At 35.6% G+C, this 12500-nt stretch overlaps 13 non-coding genes across 13 annotated transcripts; all 13 read right to left on the bottom strand.

The window, feature by feature from the left end:
- Positions 1-118: 118 nt before the first annotated feature.
- On the bottom strand, positions 119-237 carry LOC143746012 (5S ribosomal RNA). The gene has a single exon (XR_013206393.1). It is a non-coding gene; the product is annotated as a 5S ribosomal RNA (ribosomal RNA).
- A 493-nt stretch (positions 238-730) lies between these two features.
- On the bottom strand, positions 731-849 carry LOC143745797 (5S ribosomal RNA). The gene has a single exon (XR_013206195.1). It is a non-coding gene; the product is annotated as a 5S ribosomal RNA (ribosomal RNA).
- Positions 850-1229: 380 nt separating this feature from the next.
- Positions 1230-1348, bottom strand: LOC143745795 (5S ribosomal RNA). Its single transcript, XR_013206194.1, has one exon. It is a non-coding gene; the product is annotated as a 5S ribosomal RNA (ribosomal RNA).
- A 379-nt stretch (positions 1349-1727) lies between these two features.
- LOC143745794 (5S ribosomal RNA) lies at positions 1728-1846 on the bottom strand. The gene has a single exon (XR_013206193.1). It is a non-coding gene; the product is annotated as a 5S ribosomal RNA (ribosomal RNA).
- Positions 1847-2337: 491 nt separating this feature from the next.
- On the bottom strand, positions 2338-2456 carry LOC143745793 (5S ribosomal RNA). The gene has a single exon (XR_013206192.1). It is a non-coding gene; the product is annotated as a 5S ribosomal RNA (ribosomal RNA).
- A 379-nt stretch (positions 2457-2835) lies between these two features.
- LOC143745973 (5S ribosomal RNA) lies at positions 2836-2954 on the bottom strand. The gene has a single exon (XR_013206355.1). It is a non-coding gene; the product is annotated as a 5S ribosomal RNA (ribosomal RNA).
- A 492-nt stretch (positions 2955-3446) lies between these two features.
- Positions 3447-3565, bottom strand: LOC143745792 (5S ribosomal RNA). Its single transcript, XR_013206191.1, has one exon. It is a non-coding gene; the product is annotated as a 5S ribosomal RNA (ribosomal RNA).
- Positions 3566-3944: 379 nt separating this feature from the next.
- LOC143746011 (5S ribosomal RNA) lies at positions 3945-4063 on the bottom strand. Its single transcript, XR_013206392.1, has one exon. It is a non-coding gene; the product is annotated as a 5S ribosomal RNA (ribosomal RNA).
- A 484-nt stretch (positions 4064-4547) lies between these two features.
- On the bottom strand, positions 4548-4666 carry LOC143745791 (5S ribosomal RNA). The gene has a single exon (XR_013206190.1). It is a non-coding gene; the product is annotated as a 5S ribosomal RNA (ribosomal RNA).
- Positions 4667-5255: 589 nt separating this feature from the next.
- LOC143745790 (5S ribosomal RNA) lies at positions 5256-5374 on the bottom strand. Its single transcript, XR_013206189.1, has one exon. It is a non-coding gene; the product is annotated as a 5S ribosomal RNA (ribosomal RNA).
- Positions 5375-5752: 378 nt separating this feature from the next.
- Positions 5753-5871, bottom strand: LOC143745789 (5S ribosomal RNA). Its single transcript, XR_013206188.1, has one exon. It is a non-coding gene; the product is annotated as a 5S ribosomal RNA (ribosomal RNA).
- Positions 5872-6251: 380 nt separating this feature from the next.
- On the bottom strand, positions 6252-6370 carry LOC143745788 (5S ribosomal RNA). Its single transcript, XR_013206187.1, has one exon. It is a non-coding gene; the product is annotated as a 5S ribosomal RNA (ribosomal RNA).
- Positions 6371-6959: 589 nt separating this feature from the next.
- Positions 6960-7078, bottom strand: LOC143745787 (5S ribosomal RNA). The gene has a single exon (XR_013206186.1). It is a non-coding gene; the product is annotated as a 5S ribosomal RNA (ribosomal RNA).
- Between the last annotated feature and the right edge of the window lie 5422 nt (positions 7079-12500).

The raw sequence follows: 12500 nt of genomic DNA, 5'->3' as shown, positions 1-12500 counted from the left end.
AAACTAAGAGGAACTTTTGAAAAAACTCAAACTCTTTCATGCTCTCTGAAGAATCTCAGAGACTTTTAAAGGCTTTCTGAAGAAGCTCAGGGACTCTTTTTTTTTTTTAAATCAAAAAAGCTTACAGTACCTGGTATTCCCAGGCGGTCTCCCATCCAAGTACTAACCAGGCCCGACCCTGCTTAGCTTCCGAGATCAGACGAGATCAGGCGTGACCAAGGTGGTATGGCCGTAAGCGAAAACTGCTGCCAAAATTGGGCTATTTAAAAGGTTAGACCATTAATGAAGAAAACTAAGAAGAACTTTTGAAAAAACTCAAACTCTTTCATGCTCTCTGAAGAATCTCAGAGACTTTTAAAGGCTTTCTGAAGAAGCTCAGTGAGTCTTTTTTTTTAAACTAAGAAGAACTTTTGAAAAAACTCAAACTCTTTCATGCTCTCTGAAGAATCTCAGAGACTTTTAAAGGCTTTCTGCAGAAGCTCAGTGAGTCTTTTTTTTTAAACTAAGAAGAACTTTTGAAAAAACTCAAACTCTTTCATGCTCTCTGAAGAATCTCAGAGACTTTTAAAGGCTTTCTGAAGAAGCTCAGTGAGTCTTTTTTTTAAAGTAAGAAGAACTTTTGAAAAAACTCAAACTCTTTCATGCTCTCTGAAGAATCTCAGAGACTTTTAAAGGCTTTCTGAAGAAGCTCAGGGACTCTTTTTTTTTTTTTTTTTTTTTAAATCAAAAAAGCTTACAGCACCTGGTATTCCCAGGCGGTCTCCCATCCAAGTACTAACCAGGCCCGACCCTGCTTAGCTTCCGAGATCAGACGAGATCGGGCGTGACCAAGGTGGTATGGCCGTAAGCGAAAACTGCTGCCAAAATTGGGCTATTTAAAAGGTTAGACCATTAATGAAGAAAACTAAGAAGAACTTTGGAAAAAACTCAAACTCTTTCATGCTCTCTGAAGAATCTCAGAGACTTTTAAAGGCTTTCTGAAGAAGCTCAGTGAGTCTTTTTTTTTAAACTAAGAAGAACTTTTGAAAAAACTCAAACTCTTTCATGCTCTCTGAAGAATCTCAGAGACTTTTAAAGGCTTTCTGCAGAAGCTCAGTGAGTCTTTTTTTTTAAACTAAGAGGAACTTTTGAAAAAACTCAAACTCTTTCATGCTCTCTGAAGAATCTCAGAGACTTTTAAAGGCTTTCTGAAGAAGCTCAGGGACTCTCTTTTTTTTTTAAATCAAAAAAGCTTACAGCACCTGGTATTCCCAGGCGGTCTCCCATCCAAGTACTAACCAGGCCCGACCCTGCTTAGCTTCCGAGATCAGACGAGATCGGGCGTGACCAAGGTGGTATGGCCGTAAGCGAAAACTGCTGCCAAAATTGGGCTATTTAAAAGGTTAGACCATTAATGAAGAAAACTAAGAAGAACTTTTGAAAAAACTCAAACTCTTTCATACTCTCTGTAGAATCTCAGAGACTTTTAAAGGCTTTCTGAAGAAGCTCAGTGAGTCTTTTTTTTAAACTAAGAAGAACTTTTGAAAAAACTGAAACTCTTTCATGCTCTCTGAAGAATCTCAGAGACTTTTAAAGGCTTTCTGCAGAAGCTCAGTGAGTCTTTTTTTTTAAACTAAGAGGAACTTTTGAAAAAACTCAAACTCTTTCATGCTCTCTGAAGAATCTCAGAGACTTTTAAAGGCTTTCTGAAGAAGCTCAGGGACTCTTTTTTTTTTTTAAATCAAAAAAGCTTACAGCACCTGGTATTCCCAGGCGGTCTCCCATCCAAGTACTAACCAGGCCCGACCCTGCTTAGCTTCCGAGATCAGACGAGATCGGGCGTGACCAAGGTGGTATGGCCGTAAGCGAAAACTGCTGCCAAAATTGGGCTATTTAAAAGGTTAGACCATTAATGAAGAAAACTAAGAAGAACTTTTGAAAAAACTCAAACTCTTTCATGCTCTCTGAAGAATCTCAGAGACTTTTAAAGGCTTTCTGAAGAAGCTCAGTGAGTCTTTTTTTTTAAACTAAGAAGAACTTTTGAAAAAACTCAAACTCTTTCATGCTCTCTGAAGAATCTCAGAGACTTTTAAAGGCTTTCTGCAGAAGCTCAGTGAGTCTTTTTTTTTAAACTAAGAAGAACTTTTGAAAAAACTCAAACTCTTTCATGCTCTCTGAAGAATCTCAGAGACTTTTAAAGGCTTTCTGAAGAAGCTCAGTGAGTCTTTTTTTTAAAGTAAGAAGAACTTTTGAAAAAACTCAAACTCTTTCATGCTCTCTGAAGAATCTCAGAGACTTTTAAAGGCTTTCTGAAGAAGCTCAGGGACTCTTTTTTTTTTTTTTTTTTTAAATCAAAAAAGCTTACAGCACCTGGTATTCCCAGGCGGTCTCCCATCCAAGTACTAACCAGGCCCGACCCTGCTTAGCTTCCGAGATCAGACGAGATCGGGCGTGACCAAGGTGGTATGGCCGTAAGCGTAAACTGCTGCCAAAATTGGGCTATTTAAAAGGTTAGACCATTAATGAAGAAAACTAAGAAGAACTTTTGAAAAAACTCAAACTCTTTCATACTCTCTGTAGAATCTCAGAGACTTTTAAAGGCTTTCTGAAGAAGCTCAGTGAGTCTTTTTTTTAAACTAAGAAGAACTTTTGAAAAAACTGAAACTCTTTCATGCTCTCTGAAGAATCTCAGAGACTTTTAAAGGCTTTCTGCAGAAGCTCAGTGAGTCTTTTTTTTTAAACTAAGAGGAACTTTTGAAAAAACTCAAACTCTTTCATGCTCTCTGAAGAATCTCAGAGACTTTTAAAGGCTTTCTGAAGAAGCTTAGGGACTCTTTTTTTTTTTTAAATCAAAAAAGCTTACAGCACCTGGTATTCCCAGGCGGTCTCCCATCCAAGTACTAACCAGGCCCGACCCTGCTTAGCTTCCGAGATCAGACGAGATCGGACGTGACCAAGGTGGTATGGCCGTAAGCGAAAACTGCTGCCAAAATTGGGCAATTTAAAAGGTTAGACCATTAATGAAGAAAACTAAGAAGAACTTTTGAAAAAACTCAAACTCTTTCATGCTCTCTGAAGAATCTCAGAGACTTTTAAAGGCTTTCTGAAGAAGCTCAGTGAGTCTTTTTTTTTAAACTAAGAAGAACTTTTGAAAAAACTCAAACTCTTTCATGCTCTCTGAAGAATCTCAGAGACTTTTAAAGGCTTTCTGCAGAAGCTCAGTGAGTCTTTTTTTTTAAACTAAGAAGAACTTTTGAAAAAACTCAAACTCTTTCATGCTCTCTGAAGAATCTCAGAGACTTTTAAAGGCTTTCTGAAGAAGCTCAGTGAGTCTTTTTTTTAAAGTAAGAAGAACTTTTGAAAAAACTCAAACTCTTTCATGCTCTCTGAAGAATCTCAGAGACTTTTAAAGGCTTTCTGAAGAAGCTCAGGGACTCTTTTTTTTTTTTTTTTTTTTAAATCAAAAAAGCTTACAGCACCTGGTATTCCCAGGCGGTCTCCCATCCAAGTACTAACCAGGCCCGACCCTGCTTAGCTTCCGAGATCAGACGAGATCGGGCGTGACCAAGGTGGTATGGCCGTAAGCGAAAACAGCTGCCAAAATTGGGCTATTTAAAAGGTTAGACCATTAATGAAGAAAACTAAGAAGAACTTTTGAAAAAACTCAAACTCTTTCATACTCTCTGTAGAATCTCAGAGACTTTTAAAGGCTTTCTGAAGAAGCTCAGTGAGTCTTTTTTTTAAACTAAGAAGAACTTTTGAAAAAACTGAAACTCTTTCATGCTCTCTGAAGAATCTCAGAGACTTTTAAAGGCTTTCTGCAGAAGCTCAGTGAGTCTTTTTTTTTAAACTAAGAGGAACTTTTGAAAAAACTCAAACTCTTTCATGCTCTCTGAAGAATCTCAGAGACTTTTAAAGGCTTTCTGAAGAAGCTCAGGGACTCTTTTTTTTTTTTAAATCAAAAAAGCTTACAGTACCTGGTATTCCCAGGCGGTCTCCCATCCAAGTACTAACCAGGCCCGACCCTGCTTAGCTTCCGAGATCAGACGAGATCAGGCGTGACCAAGGTGGTATGGCCGTAAGCGAAAACTGCTGCCAAAATTGGGCTATTTAAAAGGTTAGACCATTAATGAAGAAAACTAAGAAGAACTTTTGAAAAAACTCAAACTCTTTCATGCTCTCTGAAGAATCTCAGAGACTTTTAAAGGCTTTCTGAAGAAGCTCAGTGAGTCTTTTTTTTTAAACTAAGAAGAACTTTTGAAAAAACTCAAACTCTTTCATGCTCTCTGAAGAATCTCAGAGACTTTTAAAGGCTTTCTGCAGAAGCTCAGTGAGTCTTTTTTTTTAAACTAAGAAGAACTTTTGAAAAAACTCAAACTCTTTCATGCTCTCTGAAGAATCTCAGAGACTTTTAAAGGCTTTCTGAAGAAGCTCAGTGAGTCTTTTTTTTAAAGTAAGAAGAACTTTTGAAAAAACTCAAACTCTTTCATGCTCTCTGAAGAATCTCAGAGACTTTTAAAGGCTTTCTGAAGAAGCTCAGGGACTCTTTTTTTTTTTTAAATCAAAAAAGCTTACAGCACCTGGTATTCCCAGGCGGTCTCCCATCCAAGTACTAACCAGGCCCGACCCTGCTTAGCTTCCGAGATCAGACGAGATCGGGCGTGACCAAGGTGGTATGGCCGTAAGCGAAAACTGCTGCCAAAATTGGGCTATTTAAAAGGTTAGACCATTAATGAAGAAAACTAAGAAGAACTTTTGAAAAAACTCAAACTCTTTCATGCTCTCTGAAGAATCTCAGAGACTTTTAAAGGCTTTCTGAAGAAGCTCAGTGAGTCTTTTTTTTTAAACTAAGAAGAACTTTTGAAAAAACTCAAACTCTTTCATGCTCTCTGAAGAATCTCAGAGACTTTTAAAGGCTTTCTGCAGAAGCTCAGTGAGTCTTTTTTTTTAAACTAAGAGGAACTTTTGAAAAAACTCAAACTCTTTCATGCTCTCTGAAGAATCTCAGAGACTTTTAAAGGCTTTCTGAAGAAGCTCAGGGACTCTTTTTTTTAAAGTAAGAAGAACTTTTGAAAAAACTCAAACTCTTTCATGCTCTCTGAAGAATCTCAGAGACTTTTAAAGGCTTTCTGAAGAAGCTCAGTGAGTCTTTTTTTTTAAACTAAGAAGAACTTTTGAAAAAACTCAAACTCTTTCATGCTCTCTGAAGAATCTCAGAGACTTTTAAAGGCTTTCTGAAGAAGCTCAGGGACTCTCTTTTTTTTTTAAATCAAAAAAGCTTACAGCACCTGGTATTCCCAGGCGGTCTCCCATCCAAGTACTAACCAGGCCCGACCCTGCTTAGCTTCCGAGATCAGACGAGATCGGGCGTGACCAAGGTGGTATGGCCGTAAGCGAAAAAGGCTGCCAAAATTGGGCTATTTAAAAGGTTAGACCATTAATGAAGAAAACTAAGAAGAACTTTTGAAAAAACTCAAACTCTTTCATACTCTCTGTAGAATCTCAGAGACTTTTAAAGGCTTTCTGAAGAAGCTCAGTGAGTCTTTTTTTTAAACTAAGAAGAACTTTTGAAAAAACTGAAACTCTTTCATGCTCTCTGAAGAATCTCAGAGACTTTTAAAGGCTTTCTGCAGAAGCTCAGTGAGTCTTTTTTTTTAAACTAAGAGGAACTTTTGAAAAAACTCAAACTCTTTCATGCTCTCTGAAGAATCTCAGAGACTTTTAATGGCTTTCTGAAGAAGCTCAGGGACTCTTTTTTTTTTTAAATCAAAAAAGCTTACAGCACCTGGTATTCCCAGGCGGTCTCCCATCCAAGTACTAACCAGGCCCGACCCTGCTTAGCTTCCGAGATCAGACGAGATCGGGCGTGACCAAGGTGGTATGGCCGTAAGCGAAAACTGCTGCCAAAATTGGGCTATTTAAAAGGTTAGACCATTAATGAAGAAAACTAAGAAGAACTTTTGAAAAAACTCAAACTCTTTCATGCTCTCTGAAGAATCTCAGAGACTTTTAAAGGCTTTCTGAAGAAGCTCAGTGAGTCTTTTTTTTTAAACTAAGAAGAACTTTTGAAAAAACTCAAACTCTTTCATGCTCTCTGAAGAATCTCAGAGACTTTTAAAGGCTTTCTGCAGAAGCTCAGTGAGTCTTTTTTTTTAAACTAAGAGGAACTTTTGAAAAAACTCAAACTCTTTCATGCTCTCTGAAGAATCTCAGAGACTTTTAAAGGCTTTCTGAAGAAGCTCAGGGACTCTTTTTTTTTTTTAAATCAAAAAAGCTTACAGCACCTGGTATTCCCAGGCGGTCTCCCATCCAAGTACTAACCAGGCCCGACCCTGCTTAGCTTCCGAGATCAGACGAGATCGGGCGTGACCAAGGTGGTATGGCCGTAAGCGAAAACTGCTGCCAAAATTGGGCTATTTAAAAGGTTAGACCATTAATGAAGAAAACTAAGAAGAACTTTTGAAAAAACTCAAACTCTTTCATGCTCTCTGAAGAATCTCAGAGACTTTTAAAGGCTTTCTGAAGAAGCTCAGTGAGTCTTTTTTTTTAAACTAAGAAGAACTTTTGAAAAAACTCAAACTCTTTCATGCTCTCTGAAGAATCTCAGAGACTTTTAAAGGCTTTCTGCAGAAGCTCAGTGAGTCTTTTTTTTTAAACTAAGAGGAACTTTTGAAAAAACTCAAACTCTTTCATGCTCTCTGAAGAATCTCAGAGACTTTTAAAGGCTTTCTGAAGAAGCTCAGGGACTCTTTTTTTTAAAGTAAGAAGAACTTTTGAAAAAACTCAAACTCTTTCATGCTCTCTGAAGAATCTCAGAGACTTTTAAAGGCTTTCTGAAGAAGCTCAGTGAGTCTTTTTTTTTAAACTAAGAAGAACTTTTGAAAAAACTCAAACTCTTTCATGCTCTCTGAAGAATCTCAGAGACTTTTAAAGGCTTTCTGAAGAAGCTCAGGGACTCTCTTTTTTTTTTAAATCAAAAAAGCTTACAGCACCTGGTATTCCCAGGCGGTCTCCCATCCAAGTACTAACCAGGCCCGACCCTGCTTAGCTTCCGAGATCAGACGAGATCGGGCGTGACCAAGGTGGTATGGCCGTAAGCGAAAAAGGCTGCCAAAATTGGGCTATTTAAAAGGTTAGACCATTAATGAAGAAAACTAAGAAGAACTTTTGAAAAAACTCAAACTCTTTCATACTCTCTGTAGAATCTCAGAGACTTTTAAAGGCTTTCTGAAGAAGCTCAGTGAGTCTTTTTTTTAAACTAAGAAGAACTTTTGAAAAAACTGAAACTCTTTCATGCTCTCTGAAGAATCTCAGAGACTTTTAAAGGCTTTCTGCAGAAGCTCAGTGAGTCTTTTTTTTTAAACTAAGAGGAACTTTTGAAAAAACTCAAACTCTTTCATGCTCTCTGAAGAATCTCAGAGACTTTTAATGGCTTTCTGAAGAAGCTCAGGGACTCTTTTTTTTTTTAAATCAAAAAAGCTTACAGCACCTGGTATTCCCAGGCGGTCTCCCATCCAAGTACTAACCAGGCCCGACCCTGCTTAGCTTCCGAGATCAGACGAGATCGGGCGTGACTTTTTTTTTTTTTTTTTTTTTTTTTTTTTTTTTTTTTAACAACATAATTCACATTACATTTGAACATATTCAAGATCATAATTCACAAAACCTTTTTAAAATACATCTTCTGTCAGAAAAAACAGTTTGTGTTTCTTTAAAATTTTCCTTACTTCACTATTAAAAATCTTGAAAAACAAATCCACATTATTTTCCATTTTAAAATAATTGTACAAAATATGCAAATAATCTTCAACCAATCCTTTGAAAAACAAACACAAGTCCATTACAAAATTCCTATTTTTTGCCACATTCCTTCTTTTCCAGATTGCACTTTTTGCTATGACTAACAACAAATTAATCACTTTTTTATTTCCGTTTTCCTCATTTAGTCCCAACATAAAAATCCTATTCCAACTTAAATCTTCCTCTTTACCTCTTAAATTATTCACTATCTCCTTCATGGCAATGAAAAATTGATTCAGTTTTTCACAGTATAAAAACAAGTGTAAAATACCTTCATCTTCTTTGTTGCAAACTTTACATTTCGCATCTTGTTCTCTCCCAATTTTGCATAAGCGCATTCCCGTGAAAATCACGTTATGTCTTATAAAAAAGTCCAAACATTCTAAATCAGTGTCCATAAATATCCATTTCATGTTTTTCCATATTTCCTTTTCTTCAATCTCTTTAAAATGCCTCAGCCAGAGTTGATTTGCTAATGGCTTTTTAAAAACTGAATTTCTAAAATAATGATAAAACCTTTTAACATTACATGACTTAAAATCTACAAACTTTTCTTGCAATTTTAAGAACACCTCTATTTTATTCTCGCTTTTCTCATCCCTTTGAATAACATTCAACCAATCTTCGGGTATTGCATTTTTTACTTCTTCGTATTGTTTCTTTATAGTGTTTACATTATATTCCTCTTTCGCTTCCTCCAACGCATCAACAATCACTTGCATGGGTAAAAATCCCTCCTTGAATTCATATAGAATATCTCTTATTTTTACAATTCCCACCTCCACCCATTTCTTAAAATAAATTTCCTTTTCTTGTATTACAATGTTTTTGTTTAAAAACAGTGGTTGATTTAAAATGCTATCTCTTCCATATGGTTTAAAATTCACATCTGTTAGAAAAAGTCCCCAAGCACTTAAAACTTCTTTATAAAAATCTGGTATCCCCTGTATCATCCACTTTTTTAACTTCATCCATAAAATGTTATCCCCCAAATTCAAATTCCCACATTTGTTTAAATAAAATTCCATTATAGTTTTCCAATCCCCTTTATTTTCCTCATCCAAATACTTCTTTACCACTTTAACTCTCATACTGTTCATTTTTTGTTCTAAATCTACTAAACCCATCCCTCCTTCTTCTGCCGGTCCAATCAAAGTATTATAAGCTATTCTTGGGGGTTTTTTCTCCCATAAAAATTCTAAAATACATGTTTTCAATCTTTGTCTTACCCATAAAGGCATTGAATTCACATATAAAACATACCACATCTTAGACAGCATCAACACATTTACAATTAAAATCTTTCCCTTTAAATTTAAAAATCTGTTTTTCCAGAATATTAACCTCCTCTCCATTCCTTCTACTACCTCTTCCCACATAATATCTCGTATGCTTTTTTCATTTTTCCCTAAAACCACTCCTAAAATCCTAATTTCTTGTACTTGGGTAAAGTTAAAACACCCTGTTAAAACCGGTACCTTCCCAAATCTCATGTAAACTGTTTTTTCCTCATTTATTTTTGCTCCAGAACCTTGGCAGTACCATTCAACTTTTTCCATGACATGTTTAACACTTAGTTCATTTTTAACTACTATTGTTGTATCATCTGCATATTGATATATATTTTGTATTTCTTTCCCTTCATTCATCTCTATTCCTTTTATTTTATTTTCCTTTTTGATTATCAACCCTAAAGGTTCCGCTACCAGCGAATATAATTGAGCTGATAATGGGCACCCTTGTCTTATTGACCTTGAAATAGCAAACGGTTCTGTTAAAAATCCATTGCATTTCACTTTTGTTATTGTATCCCTATATAAAATTCTTATCCATTTAATAAAATGTTCCCCAAACCCAAATTTCTCTAAAACTGAAAATAAAAAAACATGTTCTACTCTGTCAAAGGCTTTTTCGAAGTCTAAGCTAATGACATAACCATCCTTTTTTTCTCCATTCATGTAACTTATTATATCTCTTATACTGCTTGTTGTTTCTGCTATGTCTCGTCCCTTTACTCCATATGCCTGATTTGTTTCTATTATGCTAGGTAGTACATTCTTTAATCTATTTGCTAAAACCTTTGCTAAAATCTTAAAATCCGTGTTTAACATGGTTATAGGTCTAAAATTTTTTAAAAGTGCTTTATCTCCCTTTCTTTTGTATATTAGCTTCATCAGCCCTAAACTCATCTTCTGATTTAGACCTTCCTTCTTAAAAATCTCCTCATATACATCCATTAAAATCAGACTAATTTCCTCCTTAAAAACCTTATAAAACTCATTTCCTATCCCATCTATACCTGGGCTTTTCTTTGTTTTCAAAAGATCTATTGCCTGTATTATTTCTTCCTGTCCTATTCCTTTATCACATTCTGCTTTGTCCTTAATTTCTACTCTCGTTGATATTTGCTGTAACAGTATATTTTTCTTCTCTTCATCTAACCCCTTCGTTTTAAAAAGTTCTTCATAATAATTTTTTACTTCCTTCAAAATTCCTTTCGTTTCTTGTACTAGTTCTCCATCTTTGCCCTTTATTTCTTTTATCATTTCTGCTCTTCCTTTACTTTTTTCTAAGTTAAAGAAAAATCTTGTACATTTCTCCCCTTCAACCATGTATTTTGCTTTACTTCTCAAACTTGCTCCTTTACATTTACTCTCCTCTATTTTCTTTAGATTTTCTTCCATAACTATTACGTTTTGTATATTTACTTCTCTCTTGTTTAACTCTTCTTTTAATGTTTTCCTTATATCTTTTTCTTTAGCTTTTTTAACTCTCTGAACCAATTTGCTGTATTTTATTGAGTATTTCTTTATTTCGTATTTTACATTTTCCCACCATATTCTTTTATCTTCTAGGTACATCCCATCATTTCTTTCTTCTTCTATTAATATTTCGATCCCTAATTTATAACTTTCACTCTTTAAAATCTCTGTATTTAAAATCCAAACTCCAGGCCCTTTATCCTCTTTTTTAAAATCCATCTTCATTAAAATCATCTTATGATCACTTAAAGAGTTTTCTTTATACAAAATATCCTCAATAAAATATTCTAAACTTCTTGTGCTTAAAACATGATCAATTCTTGTTTGACATAAGAAATTGCTAACTAGTTGTTTTCTAGAAAATTCTCTTTTTCTTTCATGTCTCTCTCTCCACACATCAATTAAGTTTTTTTCTTCCATCAGCATTTTAAGTTCTTTTCTCCCCATATCTGTTTTAAAAACCATTCCATCTGCCATATCTCTTTTATTGAAAACTGTATTAAAATCTCCCACCATCATTACGGTCTCCCAACTTTCCATTAAGTCTCTTAAAGCACTAAAATAGTTCTTCTTTTCTTTTTCTTCATTAGGTGCATGAACATTAATCAAAATAAATTCTCTATCTTCATATCTTATTTCAACGGCAATACATTTTCCTTTTCCATCATCATATATTTCTTTAACCTCAATATCCTTTTCTTTTCTTACTAAAATAGCAACTCCTCTCCCCATTCTTCCATCCCCATTATTAAAATATATTTCACCACCCCACCTCTTTTTTAAATCTTCCATAATTTCATCTTTCCAATTAGTTTCCTGTAATACAATAACATCTTCTTTACATAACTCTTTTACTCTTTCAAATTTTTCCCTATTTAGTAGACCTCTTGCATTTAAAATCACCATATTCAAAACCATAAATAAAATTACTAAGAGTTTAAAAGACATCATTTTACATATTTTCTTCTTCTGCTTCTTCTTCTTCTTCGATACATTTTAAAACCTCAAACCTGTTCATACATTTGATTGTTTCTTTTCTTATAAATCTTTTGGCATTTTCTAGATTAGGTGTTACCTTTTGCATTCTTCTTCTTGCCACTCCACCTAATTCCTTGTCCTTTCTTTTGCCCTCTTGTCCGTTTTCTTTTTCTTTTTCTCTTTCTTTTTTCAACCTTTTACTCCTTTCATATCCCCTTCTGTTCCACTGTTCCGTTGTCTTTATTGATGTGTCCATTTGTGTCCGTCTCTCGTGTTCCATCTCCTCCTCCTCTTCTTCTTCCTCCTCCTCCTCCTCCTCACCTCCAATCTCCTGTTCACTGATCCCTTCAGTTTCTTCCTCGATCTCTTCTCCTTCCACTTCTTCATTCTGCTGTTCTTCTGACTCACTTGATTCAATCTCATTAGTTTCATTCTGCATCTGCCTCGCCTCCTCTTGTTCCTGTTGTGTCTCCTCTTCTCCTCCTTCCATCCAGCATTCACACTTATTTAAAACTTTAAAACATTCCGGGCACTTGACAGCTTTGCAATCCCTCGCGAAATGGCCCTGTTCTTCGCATTTGAAACACGTAAAGTTTGGACAGTTTTTGATGATGTGCTCCGGACTCAAACACAGCCGACAGGTTTTAACCTGCCTGCTGTGAATAATCCTGAAGTACTGCGTTCCTTCCGCTGTCTCAAACCGTGCACTATAAGGTAGCGAGGCCACTTCTTTAGGAAATTTTACTTTTACGAAGCGTGTTCCATCTTCGATTTCTGTGCCCGGGTAGACTCTCCTTCTGATTTGCGAGATGGGGATTACTCCCCATCCTTCCAGCTTTTCCACAATAATGGTGTCATCTAGGTAGGCCGGCAGATGCATTATTGAAACCACAAAACTCTGTCTTTTAGTTTCTTGACTTCACAAATCTTTCCTTTAATTTCCAATCCATTTAATAGTTCATCACATGTTTCTTCTGTAGC

Source organism: Siphateles boraxobius, unplaced genomic scaffold (assembly GCF_051911475.1).
Source record: "Siphateles boraxobius isolate OS27281-9 unplaced genomic scaffold, OSU_SipBor_1 208, whole genome shotgun sequence".
In the NCBI taxonomy this organism is placed as follows: domain Eukaryota; kingdom Metazoa; phylum Chordata; class Actinopteri; order Cypriniformes; family Leuciscidae; genus Siphateles; species Siphateles boraxobius.
This window is presented reverse-complemented; position numbering and strand designations above follow the sequence as displayed.